The sequence below is a fragment of the Heteronotia binoei genome, chromosome 2 (assembly GCF_032191835.1).
Source record: "Heteronotia binoei isolate CCM8104 ecotype False Entrance Well chromosome 2, APGP_CSIRO_Hbin_v1, whole genome shotgun sequence".
In the NCBI taxonomy this organism is placed as follows: Eukaryota; Metazoa; Chordata; class Lepidosauria; order Squamata; family Gekkonidae; genus Heteronotia; species Heteronotia binoei.
In genome coordinates, this window is record NC_083224.1 from 16,785,091 (window position 1) to 16,798,803 (window position 13,713).

A 13,713-nucleotide genomic window follows, 5' to 3' on the forward strand; every position below is an offset into this window, starting at 1 on the left:
GTCTGTCAAAATCTTAGGAAGAATATGCTAACAAAGATGGAAAACAAAATAATGGCCCACAGACTGGAAACGTTCACTTTACATTCCAGTTCAAAAGATGGAGATGCCAAAGACTCCAGCAACGATTGGACCATTACACGAATTCCTCATACAATTCTAAGCCGGTGCTCATTTGGAGTACTGTGTACAATTCTGGTCACTGCACCTCAAAGAAGATATTATTACATTGGAAAAAGTACAGAAAAGGGCAACAAGATTGATTAAAGGCTTGGAACACTCTCCCTATGAAGAAAGGTTAAAATGCTTGGGCCTCTTTAGCTTGGAGAAACATCGACTGAAGGTGACTTGATAGAGCTTTACAACATTATGCATGGGATAGAGCAGTACTTTTCTCCCTTTCTCACAATAGAGGAACTTGTGTGGACCCCATGAAGTTGCTGAGCAGTGGGGTTAGAATGGATAAAAGGAAGTACTTCTTCACCCAAAGGGTGATTAACATGTGGGATTCACTACACAGACAGCTTCAAGAGGGGATTGGATAAACATCTGGAGCAGAGGTCCATCAGTGGCTATTAGCCACAGGGTATTGATGGAACTCTCTGACTGGGGCAGGGATGCTCTGTATTCTTGGTGTTTGGGGGGGGGGGAAACAGTGGGAGGGCTTCTAGTGTTCTGGGCGCACCGATGGACCTCCTGATGGCACCTGGGTTTTTAGCCACTGTGTGACAGAGTGTTGGACCAAATGGGCCATTGGCCTGATCCAACATGGCTTCTCTTATGCTCTTATGTTCTCAACATTCTACAAGGACTGTTGTCATCAATTGAAAGAGACATGCCAGATGTTCTATTCCTGGTGAATTCACAAAAGGAGGGGTCACTTGAGATCATACTGCAAATTTACATTGGTTAATGGAACACAAGAGAGAATTTCAGAAGAAAACCACCATGTGATTCATAGCGTACATCAAAGCTTTTGACTTTAGGGATCAAAAAGCAATGGTTGGTTAAAAAAAAAAAGGGTGTGCTACAACATTTGATTGTTTTGACGCACAGCCCATACTGTGGGCTAGAGGCCACTATTTTGACAGCATACAGAAAAACAGAATGGTTTCCAGTTGGTAAGGGAGCCAGACTACGATGTATCTATCTTCCTGTCTCTTCAATCTCTATGCAGATCATCAGGAAAGATGGATTTGACTTAGATAAAGGTGGGGAGAAAACTGGCAGAAGGAACATTAACAGTCTGAGATATGCTGATGGCGCCACATTACTGGCAGAAAGTAGGGGAGACGTAGAACAATTACTAAGGAAGGGTAAAGCAGAAAATGCTAACTCACAAACTCACAAACACCTCCCCCTCAATTCACAGGATCGTCATTGCTGTCAGATGGCCATCTAGCCTCTGTTTAAAAACCTCCAAGGAAGGAGAGCCCACCACCTCCCGAGGAAGCCTGTTCCACTGAGGAACCACTCTAACGGTCAGGAAGTTCTTCCTAATGTTGAACCGGAAACTCTTTTGATTTAATTTCAACCCGTTGGTTCTGTTCCTACCTTCTGGGGCCAGAGAAAACAATTCCACACCATCCTCTATAGGACAGCCTTTCAAGTACTTGAAGATGGTGATCATATCACCTCTCAGCCGCCTCCTCTCCAGGCTAAACATGCCCAGTTCCTGCAACCTTTCCTCATAGGACAGTCACCCCTTCATGGCAAGGTTCTTGACATCAAGATTTTTCGTTTCTTGGTTCCATCCACCAAAAGGGAGACTGCAAACAAGAAACCAGGAGATTGAGAATGGGAAAAGCAGCCATGAAGAAGCTAGAAAGATTCTTAAAATGTTAGGATGGATCACTGGAGCAAGTTAATTTGTGCCACAGTATTCCCTGTTACTATGTGTGGGTGTGAGAGTTGGACAAGGAAGAAAGTTGATTCTTTCTGGTGTTGGAGGAGAGAGTTTCTACAGATACCATGGACCGCCAAAAAGGGAAATAAGTGGGTTCTAGATCCAATCAAGATTCAATTCTTCCTTGAAGCTAAAATGACTCAAATGAGGCTATCGTATTTTGGTGACATTATGAAAAGACAGGAGTCACTGGGAAAGACAAAAATTCTAGTGAAAGGCAGCAGAAAAGGAGGAACAATCATAGAATTGAAAGGGGTCGTAGAGACCATCTAGTCCAACCCCCTGCTCTATGCAGAATCAGTCTAAAGCATCTCCAACTTGTTGGCAGTTCACACACACACAGACAGAAATATCTGGCAGGAAGCCTGAGAAGCTCATTGCTTTAACGGAGTGACTGAAAGCCCCTCACCTGCTGTGCCTGCCTCTTTTCCTCTGCCTCACTCAGGAGGAAACCTTCGGCCAGGGCCACTGCCTGGGAACTGCTCTCTGGCCCGCATCCTCTCACCCAGCCCTGCACTTCCTGCGGCAGGATGGCCAGGAACTGCTCCAGGATCACCAGGTCCACCATCTCCTTCTTGGTGCGCCTCTCTGGCTCCAGCCAGTCCTTACAAAGTCCGTGGAGCCGGCTGCAAACCTCTCGGGGCCCATCAGCCTCCTGATAACAGAACTGCCAGAAGCATCGGCTGCGTTCATCTGCGGTCACAGGATTCTGAATCTCTGGCATGGCTCTATCCCAGAATTCAGCACCACTCCCTGTTTGGAGGGGATAGGGACCTTTCCTGGATGTATTGCCAGTTTCAGGGCCTTCAGGGTCCTTGTCTTCCATCTTACCTTCCTCTTAGGTTGCCTCTGACTCTGGAAAGACACGCTTATTCACTTGGCTGTGAAAAGGCAGAGGGAAAGATATCTAAAAGGCAAGAAGAAAAGAAAATGGAGTTACATCACTGACCCTGGTGAAGAATCACCTAAGAACATAAGAGAAGCCATGTTAGATCAGGCCAGTGGCCCATCCAGTCCAACATTGTGTGTCACACAGTGGCCAAAAAAACCAACAGGAGGTCCACCAGCGGGGCTAGAAGCTCTCCCACTGTGTCCCCCCCAAGCACCAAGAATAGAGCATCACTTGCCCCAGAGAGAGAGTACAAACAATATGTTGTGGCTAATAGCCACTGATGGACCTCTGCTCCATATCCTTATCTATAGGCTTAGCCCAGTAGATCAGAAGGAGTATCCTTATAGTTTGTCAATGAGGACTAATGTCACCATGGTATATTATATACCAGCTGTTAAAATATACCTCTTTGGTCCTTCAGGCAACAAAAACACCAGTATTCATTTTTCAAAAAAATCTGTTGTGGATGTGATGAGCTTGGCTTCTGATTTCTGGGGATCAGTCTGTCTAGTGGGGACATCTCAAGGTAAACTGGAGCCAGGGCAAAGTAACGGATAAGGGCTTAACCATTAGAGTCCACCACTCCTTAACAACTACCCCAAGCTGGTGTGCCTGAGGAGGCCAGGAAGGGGCCCACTCCCCTGGCTTCCCCCAAACTATATAAAAATCATTCAAGGGGGCTTCTTTACCAAAGCAATAAGATAGCACTGTACAAATGGTTTCATAGAGTTATTTGGGTGAATTATCGGGGACTAGAGTCTGTAGTCCTGTGTATAGTTTGCTGTAAGTTGTATCCCGCTATGTAATTTTGCATTATTTCTTGGATCATGTCAACATCCATGCTTTCCTTCAAGGCTGGTTTTCAGATTCCTGCAACCCAAATCCTATTTCATAGTTTATTGAAAGTACCATCCCATTGATTGCACTGAGTCCCCATAAATGTCAGACTACGATTAATGTAGGTTCAGCTGTGTTGGTCTGAAGCAGCAGAACAAAGTTTGTGTCCAGGGGCACCTTTAAGGTCAGAAACGTTTTATTCGAGGTACGAGCTTTCGTGTGGAAGCACACCCACCTGAATCTCTCTCCATGGACATTGAGCTATAAGGAATGGCTCTCTATCAGCCTTGCAAAGAAAACTTGCACAGGTACAGACTGATATTATATTCCGAGTTCGCTACAAGGTGCTGGTTATTACCTTTAAAGTCCTGTATGGTCGAGGCCCTGCCTACCTTAGGGACCGCCTCTCCCCACACGTTCCCCAGAGAGCACTAAGATCTAGCTCCCAAAGCCTTTTAAGGATCCCTGGACCAAAGGAGGCCAAATTGAGAGTAACAAGAGAGCAGGCCTTCTCCGTAATGGCCCCCCAGTGGTGGAATCAATTACCGGAGGAAGTGTGAGCCCTGCGGGACTTTAATCAGTTCCGCAGGGCTTGCAAAACCACCCTCTTTCTGCAAGCATATAAGGAGCCCTGAAAGTGATATGCAGCCATCGAAGTACATCTACTGAACATAGCACCTAATTTATTGTAGTTTTAACTTTTTGTATGTACTAACTGTATTTTAAATGTATGTACTAACTGTATTTTAAAATTGTTTTATGTAAATCATGGTATACCATGTCTTGTTAGCCGCCCTGAGCCTGCTTCGGCGGGGAGGGCGGGATACAAATAAAAGTTTATTATTATTATATTGCCTTTCTTACAAAACGCAAAACCCTGGACGATTCTCAAGAAGTGTGTTTCCACACAAAAGTCAATACTTTGAATAAAACTTAGTTTGTCTTAAAAGGTGCCGCTGGACTTAAAACTTTGTTCTACAGTTAATACAAATTAATAAAATACCAACTCCCACGCAAAACTGCAGATGGGGAGGAGGGAGCACTGGCCCAAATAGGTGGCATTCTGGGCAGCCAAACGATTCCTCCACTGTGGTCGCCTCTGTTACACCAGGGGGGTGACTCTTTTTCCCTCAGAGACTCAGAGCATCTTACAATCTCCTATATATCTTCTCCCCCCACAACAGACACCCTGTGAGGTTGGTGGGGCTGAGAGAGCTCTGACAGAAGCTGCCCTTTCAACAGACTCAGAAGTCTGTATCCCTCTCCCCGGAATGGGACTCCGGGTGACTTTGAACAAATAAAACACACCCGATCAAACAAGACTAAAGACACAAGAAAATGCAAAAAAACAGAAAACCATGAGCAATCTATCCCTCCGGTCCCCCACTCCAGGAGGCCAGGATGCAGGGATGGGACTGGCCTGGGGGGCGCCCCCTTCTCACCCCCTCCCACCTGCCTGGAGGTCCCCATCCTCCCCCCCGAGGCCGCCCGGGCAAGAGCCGCCTTGCAAGCCTTACAGACCCTCCACCCACCCCGGGGGCTGCGAAGGGGAGACCCCGCCAGAGAAGAGCAATCAGTCTCTCCAAAGAAAAGACGCAGCCTCTGCATTGGTGTCTTCCCAGATTGCAAGGACTTACTGGGTGGGGGAATGGGGACTTTCCCGGGCTCTCCCCAGAGCCTCTGGACACCTCCCTCTTCGCTTCCTCTCCTCCCCCCACCCCTACCTTCCTTTGTCGGCCTCTCTAGGCAAGAGCTCGGCTCTTTTAACCCTTTCACGCCTGCAGAGCGCCGGAAAAAGCTCCTTGCCCTCCCCCCGTAAAGACTGGCCTCCCTTGATTACAATTGCAGATGGCAGGCAGCAGGCCCTCTAAAGCGGCTGAATGGGGATGCTCGGGAGTCACTCCGCACAGGGCTGCACCCCAGACTGGATGAGGCCCTGAGTCTTCTTCCCAGGAAAAGGAGGCTGTGCAAGTGGGCCCCCCAGTCCCTTCCTCGCCCGGCCTCCTAGCCCCTTCTGCGTCCGCCTAGGAAGAAGGGCTGGGGAGCTCCGTGTGCGCAGGGGAGCCCAAGGGAAGGGCTGCGGCCCTTCAAGGGCGTGGCTCTGAGGTTGCCGCCTCTTTTCCCAGGTCTTCCGCTCTTGACCTCACAAATCTGCTCTGTATCTTCTTCGTTTTTAAACTTTTGGGCAACATCTCTGCTGACAAAGCATCTCAGCGAGCTCAAAAGCTCACACACGCTTGAGAGCCAGTTTGGTGTAGTGGTTAAGTGTGTGGACTCTTATCTGGGAGAATTGGGTTTTGATTCCCCACTCCTCCACTTATCTGGGAGAACCGGTTTGATTCCCCACTCCTCCACTTGCAGCTGCTTGACTAGCCTTGGGTCAGCCATAGCTCTCACCTGAGTTGTCCTTGAAAGGGCAGCTTCTGTCAGAGCTCTCTCAGCCCCACCTTCCTCACAGGGTGTCTGTTGTGGGGGGAGAAGATATATAGGAGATTGTAAGCCGCTCTGAGTCTCTGATTCAGAAAGAAGGGCGGGGTGTAAACCTGCAGTCATCTCTTTGAGGACCAGTGTTCCCGCAAAGCTGAGTTAGCGTGAGCTAGCTCACAGATTTTTAGCCTCCAGCTCACACATTTTTGTCTTGTTTCAGGAAGGATGACCCCCGAGCACACTAATGTACACAGTAGCTCACAAAGTTGAATTTTTGCTTGCCAGACTGCAGCTTAGTGGGAACATTGTTGAGGACTCTGCTTCCACCTGTCAGTCTCTGGGCTCTGAGGTGAGGTCGGAAGGGGCAGGGGGCGGGGTGCCACCAGGGGCAATAGGATGTTGGAGGCCACTGCTGTGGAGGAGGCAAGATAAACGGGAGACTCATCTAGCTTCTGACCTTCTCAGGCACTGAGTGGACGATCTTTCCATTTTGCTACAGAGACATTTCCATTTTCCTGAAAATGTATTTGAAAGGCTAGATGGAAATACGAAAATCTTTAGAAACTCTGCTGCTGCTTCTGCCTTTCTCACTGTGTTGGCTCTTCCTACTGCCCTTTGCAGATAGACTTTATAACAGCTTAGGTGGGGTGTCAAACTCATTTGTTATGAAGGCGGGATCTGACATAAATGAGATCTTGTTGTCTGTTTGTAATTAAAATTATGTAGCAGAGATATAAATTTTATAAAGGACACAGACAAACACAATTAAAGATTTAAAAAACAACCCCCTTAAAATATGCTTGAAACATTAGCACTCGATATACAAAGTGCTTTCTTGGAATCCAGGGAACTGGGGAAAGGGAACTCCTTCCTTCCTCAGGGGATGGGGTGGAGCCTCAGCCAATAGAAGGAAGAGACGCTTGGCTCAGTAGCTCTGCTGTGCAAAGCAAGCTCTCCCTCCCCACTTCCTAAGTGAGGAGCCTCGGCCAATGGAGAAAATAGAGGCTTTGCTCTAATTCCTGTGCGACTGAGCAAGCCTTGCAAAGCACGCTGTTACGCAGAAAGAAGCAAGAGACAGAGAAGGAAGCAGAGGGCAGCCAGTTGCTTGGGGGCCTGATTCAGCCCCTGAGCTGCATGCTTGATATCCCTGGCCTAGGCACTTGTGATGCTAAAGACCCACTTGGCCATGGTGCTGCTCTGCCACTGGCTCGAACTCTGCACCAGCCCTGAACAAGAGTCTAGAGCCGCCATAAAGACTTCACAAGGTTGCATTGCATTGTTTAATTTTTCTAGGAATCTGTTCCTTGCTTTTCTCTCCAAAGGGGGACTGGACGCACAGCGACTGTCTTCAAATATCATTTTCCTCATCTATGTTTTTGACCTCACAACAACTGTGCAGGGTAAGTTAGGCTGAAAGAGTGACTGGCTCAAAGTCGCCCAGCAACCTCCTTGGTGGAGTGGGGTTATGAATCTGGGACGCCCAGTTGCTAGTCCCCACGCTTGAACCTTAGCACCACGGAGTGCATTTCTACTCCTACACAGGCTTCTCCCTGCCCTTTAGGCCACACTAGGTCTCAGATCAGGACAGAAGATCAGGTCTCTAGATGGGAATGAACTGCACTGGAAGGAGTGGGAGCAGTCTTGAATTTGGAGAAGAGTGGATTGGTGTGGATGAATCACACTGAGGTCGTGGAAGAAATGGGCAGATTGAGGAGGTCGGGTCATTGACGGGGCTGATGAATTTCTGGAGGGTATGTGATTTCTGTGGTGGACTGAGCTAGTGTTGAGGGCAGTGACTTCAGCTCCTTGGAGAGTTTATATTCTATGTGTGTTTTAGGTTGGACCTCTCTACATGGGGAAGAATCCCTGCTTCACACAAAGAAATTCCTCCAGGGTTGTGGAGAAAAAAGTTGCTGATTGAGTGTAGTGAGGAAACGTATTTTCAGAATGGAAGGGCAACTATTTCTTTCGAGGAGCAGAGGGAGAGAGATGGACAGGAGAAGTTCCTCTAACATGGGAGACACACTGAAGGTGGATGACACATAGTGAGTCAGTCCATTTGAGAAAATGGGACATTCGCACTGTTCCTCACCTACCAATCAAATAACAGCACAAATTGCCAGTAGGTAGGAGAGCAGGATGATGCTCTTTGGAAGGATTAGTTTTCTGAAGTAGGCATTAGCAAATTACACAGGGTTGGGGGACTAAACTAACCCCCAATGGCTACTAAAATTCCACCTGTGTTTGGAACAATGTACATCTCTGAACAGTTCTATCTTAGAATAAATGTCCATCAATCAAAAGTACATTCTCAACTTGCAGATACACACCTAAGCAGCACACTCATGACTGCTACAGAGACCTTGACTCCAGATTTTAAGGTCACCATTCAGGGAAAGAGATGTCAGTTATCAAAGACATCTAAATAAGGAACACTAGGAACTATTAATACTCTAAGTATGTTTGTATACTGAGTAAAAAAATATGGTTTGTCTATGTTCTTTCTAAACTTTGTGTCTCTGCTACCTGACATTACATTGTATGGCACACATGGCCAACCCAACAAAGTGACACTAATTCAGATTCTCTTCTCACACTCTGAGTGTTCAGAAGGATTCTCCCTTGTGTGGGTCCTTTGATGTAAATGAAGGTCAGCATTCTGAGTCTCTTCCCACATTCTGAGCATACAAAATATTCTCCCCTGTGTGGGTTCTTAGATGACTTTGAAGAGTGCCACTCTGACTGAATCTCTTCCCACACTCTTAGCATTCAAAAGGCTGCTCTCCTGTGTGGGTTCTTTGAGCTGGCTGAATCTCTTCCCACATTTAGAGCATTCAAAAGGCTTCTCCCCTGTGTGGGTTTGTTGACGTTTGTGAAGATCGCCACTGTGACTGAATCTCTTTCCACACTCTGAGCATTCAAAAGGCTTCTCCCCTGTGTGGATTCGTTGATGTTTGTGAAGATCACCACTCCGGCTGAACCTCTTCCGACACTCTGAGCATTCAAATTAAACGATTAAATGATGATTAAAAGAAGTCTTTTATCGATATTAAGCTGAGCGAGTTTGGACCATAGGAGGTTCCTATCTACTGTATCAAAAGCCCCTTTTAGGTCTAAAAAGGCAGCATATAATTCCTGTTTGGCGTTATGGAATATTTGGCTATTAGATGGGATAATACAGCACAATGATCCAGGGTGGACTTTCCTTTGCAGAATCCTATCTGTTCGGGTGCTAAAATTTTATGCTGTGACATCCACAAAGTGAGTTTGGCCAAAAGGTGTTTAGTGCATCCGTTGAAAGTCCCGCATGTCTTGGTTGTTTCCTATATTCACAGCTCTGTAACTCACTTCTGCGTCCCATTTTAGAGAAATCAGGAGACTGTTTGGATGCCTTGAAAGTCTGTAGGCTTCTTAGCAGTTTCTCCCCGAAAGACACTGAAATAGTAGTCAAGTTCATTTTTCTGGCAACTATGATTCGCCAAAGGACTTTGTAACCATAGTTTTATTTGGAAACGATGTTCTAAATCTTAATTGCATCTTTTGTATTTTATGGGTAATTTTTATTCTGTAAAACCTGGTAACCTTTTTATTCTGTACAACTGATTTCTTTTATGCCAGTAAAGGCTGACGATGATGATATGACCTTTTAACCGTGACCAAGGAGGCGTGAGTATCCAGGCAGTTTCACAACATATGTTTTAATAAGTGCTCAAACAATAAGTGTGTAGTAAAGACTTTTAGCGCAACAGTGAATAAAGAAACAGTAAAGGTTGGCGCAAAGAAATAAACAGACCTAATGTTACTATTTATATGTCCCATTCCTTAAATACCAAAACTCACCATCTCGTTAGGGTGAGGGATCTCTCTACAGCTGCACCCTTCTCCGGACCAGCCTCAGCAGAGAGAACTTCCCTTTCCAACCAAGCCTATTTATGCCTACCTCACAAGTCCCACCCCCTCTTGGGCTAGTTCTTCCTCAAAAACTCTGCCACCCAATCAGAGGAACATCAGGAATCCTGGGAAATGTAGGCCTCTGTATCTACTCCTACACAGGCTTCTCCCTCTCTTCTAGGCCTCAGATCATGGCAGAAGATCAGGTCTGTAAGCAGGAAATAACAGCAAGGAAAGGAGTAGAATAGGGTTGCCAAGTCCAATTAAAGAAAAATCTGGGGACTTTGGGGGCGGAGCCAGGAGACTTTGGGGGTGGAGCCAGGAGACACTGGGGGTGGAGCCAGGAACAAGGGTGTGACAAGCATAATTGAACTCCAAGGGAGTTCTGGCCATCACATTTAAAGGGGCAGCACACCTTTTCAAATGCCTTTCTTCCATAGGAAATAATTAAGGATAGGGGCACCATCTTTTGGGGCTCATAGAATTGGACCCTCTGGTCCAATCGTTTTGAAACTTGGGGGGTATTTTGGGGAGAGGCACTAGATGCTATACTAAAAATCTGGTGCCTCTACCTCAAAAAATAGCCCCCCCCAGGGCCCCCAATACCCACGGATCAATTCCCTATTATTCCCTATGGGAATCATTCTCCATAGGGAATAATAGAGTGCCCAGTAGACATTTCCCTCCCCCCACCACGCTTTCTAAAGGGGGGAGGGCCTCCAAGCCAGGGAATCCCCCTCCCTCTCTCACACACACACAAATACTTACTTGGTCTTCTTCCGGAGAACTGTGCCTGCTGAGAAAACAAAAGCAAAGAAGGGAGGGGCCGTTCTCCGAAGCCCTTCCTGTTTCCTCCTTCCTGCCCAGCCTTAAAGGGACAGGGATTTTACAAACTGCTCAGGAGCTCTACAACAGGAGCTCTATAGGTATGTTCTCCCCCCCTCCACCCCCCCCCCCCGCGCTTCTCAATTTTTGAAGACCGGGAGATTAAGCTGGGAACCCAGAAGTCTCCCGCTAAAGCGGGGGGATTGGGAACCCTAGAGTAGAAGGAGACTTGAAATTGGAGGAGAGTGGATTGGGGTGGATAAATCATGCTGAGGTGATGAGAGAATACAGCAGACTGAGGTCATTGATTGATGAATCTGTGGAGTTCATGATTTTTATGGTCAATTCAGTTACTGTGGAGGGCACCGGCTCCTTGGAGAGTTTATATTCTATGTGTATGATTTTGGTGAACCTCTCTAAATGGGGAAGAAACCCTGCTTCACAAGCAAAAATGCTTCCAGGGTGGTGGAGAAAAAAGTTGCGGAGTGCAGTGAAGAAATTTATTTTCAGAGTGGGAAGACTTATGCCAAATAGAAGGGAATGGAGAAGGACAGAAGAAGTTTCTCTAAGGTGGGAGAGGCATTCTGAAGATGGATTACACATAGTGAGCACTACAGTTGGGAAAATGGGACATTCACGCTGCTCCTACCTACCAATTCAAAAATCCCACAAATTGCAGACAGGTGGAGGAACAGTGTAACACTGTATAGAAGGATCAGCTTTCTGAAGTTGGCATCAGCAAATCTTACCAGCTTTGGGGTCCAAACTACCCCCATCTTAAGACTTTTGCGTCTAAAATTACATAAAAGTTTGGAACAAGGTATGTCTCGGAACAGCTCTATTCCAGAATGAATGCCAATAAAACAAAAGTACATCCTCAACTTACAGATACACACCTAACCAGCACACTCAAGATTGCTACACCATGTACAATTGACTCCAGATATTGATGCAGTAATACAGAGAAAGAGAGGTCAGGTATCAAGGACCACTAAATAAAGGAAATATTGTAAGACTGATCATTCTTTATAGTAAGTTGGTCTACTGCGTAAAAAAATAACATCGTCATTGCGTTCGCCTATGTCCTTTCTAAAGTTTATATCTCTGTTACGCAGCAATAATTGTGTGGCATACATGGTCCAGGCAAAAAAGAGTCATTTCTGTAAGATCATTGTAACATATGAGTTCAACACCGATGGGCTAAGAAGTTCCATGCCGCCACTCTGGAAAGGGTCTGTATGGGAGGACCACCCAGCCAACCCACATCTCTTCCTTATTAACAAATACCTTTTAACCATGACCAAGGAGACGTGAGGATCCAGGCAGTTTAACAACAGATTTTTTAAATGTGCGTTCAAACAATAAGTAGGTAGTAAAGACTTTGAGTGCAACGGTGAATAAAGAAAGAGTAAAGGTTGGTGCAAAGAAATTAACAGCCCTAACATTATCTATATGTCGCCTTCCTCTACTACCAAAACTCACCACCTCCTTAGGGTGAGGGATCGCTCTGCAGCTGCACCCTCCTCCATTCCAGTCTCAGCAGAGAGAACCTCCCTTGCCAGCCAAGCCTCTTTTTGCTTTCCTCTCAGATCCCATCCCCTCTTGGGCTCCTTTTCCCTCAAAAACTCTGCCACCCAATCAGAGGGACAACAGGAATCCTGGGAAATGTACCTGTACCTATCCCTACACATGCTTTTCCCTGCATTCTAGGCTACACTAGGCCTGTGATCACGATAGATAAGCTCTCTAAGCGGGAATGAATTGCAAGGAAAGGAATCAGAGCAGTCTGGAATTTGGAGGAGAGTGTGGATGCATCACACGGTGGTGGGAGAAAAGGGCAGATTGAAGAGGTCTGGTCATTGACAGATGGATCTATAGAGGGTTCATGATTTTTGTGGTCAATTCAGCTACTGTGGAGAGCAGTGGCTCCAGTTCCTTGGAGAGTCTATATTCTATGTGTATGATTTTGGGTGAACCTCTCTAAATGGGGAAGAAACCCTGCTTCACAAGCAAAAATACTTCCAGGTTGCTGGATTGAGTGTAGTGAGGAAACATACTTTAATAGTGGGGAAAGGACTACTTCTGCTGAGTAGGAGGGAAGGGTGATGGACAGGAGAAGTTTCTCTAAGGTGGGAGGCGTTCTGAAGGTGGATGACACATAGTGAGTCACTACAGTTGGGAAAATGGGGCATTCACGCTGCTCCTACCTACCAATTAAAAAATCCCACAAATTGCAGATATGTGGAGCAATAGTGTAATGCTGTATAGAAGGATCAGCTTTCTGAAGTTGGCATCAGCAAATCTTACCAGTTTTGGGATCCAAACTGTTCCCACCTTAAGACTTTTGCTTTTCAAATTCTGTAAATGTTTGGAACAATGTATGTCTTGGAACAGCTCTATTCCATAAATCAAAAGTACATTCTCAATTTACACCTAACCAGCACACTCAAGATTGCTACAGAAAGAGAGGTCAGTTATCAAAGACCTCAAAATAAAGGAAATACTGTAAGGCTGTTCATTCTTTAAGTAAGTCTGTCTACTGAATAAAAAATAATATTGTTACTGCGTACACCTACATCCTTTCTAAAGTTTATATCTCTGGTACACAGCAATAATTGTATGGCATACACTGTCTGGACAACAAAGAGACATTTCTGTCAGATCATTGTAACAAATGGGAAGAAGGATGAACCAGGAAACTACAGGCCGGTTAGTCTGACTTCTGTTGGTGGAAAGATATTTGAGCAGATTTTAAAGGGGTCGATCTGTAAGCATCTGAAGGATAACTTGGTGATTCGAGGAAGTCAACATGGATTTGTCTCCAACAGGTCCTGACAGACCAACCTGGTTTCCTTCTTTTATCAAGTAACACAATTACTGGATTGTGGGAACGCTGTTGACGTGGTTTACCTGGATTTCAGTAAAGCTTGTGATAAGT